The 1,610-nt window shown below is 40.2% G+C and overlaps 1 pseudogene; it reads left to right on the top strand.

Moving 5' to 3' along the window:
* Positions 1 to 369: 369 nt before the first annotated feature.
* On the top strand, positions 370 to 1,305 carry LOC101839550 (annotated as a pseudogene).
* The last annotated feature ends 305 nt before the right edge of the window (positions 1,306 to 1,610 follow it).

Genomic DNA, 1,610 nt, shown 5'->3' on the forward strand with positions numbered 1-1,610 from the left:
TAAGAATTACAATACAGCATATGGTACAATGGAATAGGGTCATTTATATGAATTTGAGGGGAGCAGAGAGTAGTCTTGGAAGTTACATTTTAGATGAGATTGTTAAGGATACCATCTACAATTTCCCAGTAAGTTACCTTCTGACTCATATTTTTAAGGACCATGATGATATTCAATTAAGAGCCTTAATACAGAAAGATACCCCACTGGCAGGAAGGAAGGGCAATTCCGTCTCGAATATCTCTCTGTAAATACCACTATCTTGTTCTCCTCCACTCTGGTGATTTAAAATCATTTAATCCATATACATAATACATTTTACTAAGAATTTCTCTCCACAGATTCCTAGGAGTTGCTTCTCCCATAAACATGAAAAATAACACTATGGTGACAGAATTCATCTTGCTGGGCATCCCTGAGACAGCAGGCCTGGAGAAGGTCCTGCTTTTCCTGTTCTTAGCATTGTATGCCTGTGCCCTCCTGGGAAACTTCCTCATTCTCACTGCAGTCATCTCCTCCCAGAGACTCCACACACCCATGTACTTTTTCTTGGGAAACCTCTCCATCTTTGACTTGGGTTTTTGTTCTACAACAGCTCCAAAGATGTTGTCTTATCTTTCAGGACAAGGTCGAGGGATTTCTTTCCAGGGCTGTGTGGTACAACATTTCTTCTATCACTGTCTGGGTTGTACATTGTGTTTCCTGTACACAGTGATGGCCTATGACCGCTTTGTTGCCATATGCTTCCCTTTGAGATACACAGTCATCATGAACCACAGAGTGTGCTGTGTCTTGGCCACAGGGACCTGGATGAGTGGCTGTGTGCACTCCATTATCCTAACAACCCTCACTTTCCAGTTGCCCTACTGTGGCCCCAGGGAGGTGGATTATTACTTCTGTGACATGCCTGCTGTGTTACTGCTAGCTTGTGAGGACCCCTCTCTAGCACAGAAGGTAGGCTTTACAAATGTTGGTCTTTTATCTCTCATTTGTTTTTTTCTCATTGTGTGTCTTACACTGGAATCGGGATATGTATCTCAAAAATTCGTTCAACAGAAGGCAGACAAAGAGCGTTCTCCACGTGCAGTGCCCACCTTACTGCCATCATATGCGTTTATGGACCAGTCATCATCATCTACCTCCAGCCCAGTCCCAGTCCATTGTTTAGTGCAATAATTCAAATTTTACACAATCTTGTGACACCCACACTCAATCCAATGATCTACAGTCTAAGGAATATGGAAGTGAAAGCAGCCCTCAGGCATATATTTTTTAAAGAGGTGTCTCAGCCTTGAAAATAAATGAAGATATCTAAATTGTTATTGAATATAGGCTAATTCACCATTTAGTCGGACAGATTTGAATCTGCACCTTATTTCCTAAGACAACTTGACATCCATATCATCTAAGTCACATTAAAATGAAATATGTATTACATAAGTTTACCACTTTCATCCCTGTTTGAATATGCGTCTTTATTTTATATCTCCCTATGTTTTCTAATGAAATATAAGTGACAAAGTCTCTTAGAAGATCCAGAAGATTCTTTCTTTCTTTCTTTCTTTCTTTCTTTCTTTCTTTCTTCCTTCCTTCCTTCCTTCCTTTCTTTC

Source organism: Mesocricetus auratus, unplaced genomic scaffold (genome assembly GCF_017639785.1).
Source record: "Mesocricetus auratus isolate SY011 unplaced genomic scaffold, BCM_Maur_2.0 Super-Scaffold_100022, whole genome shotgun sequence".
Taxonomy (NCBI): Eukaryota; Metazoa; Chordata; class Mammalia; order Rodentia; family Cricetidae; genus Mesocricetus; species Mesocricetus auratus.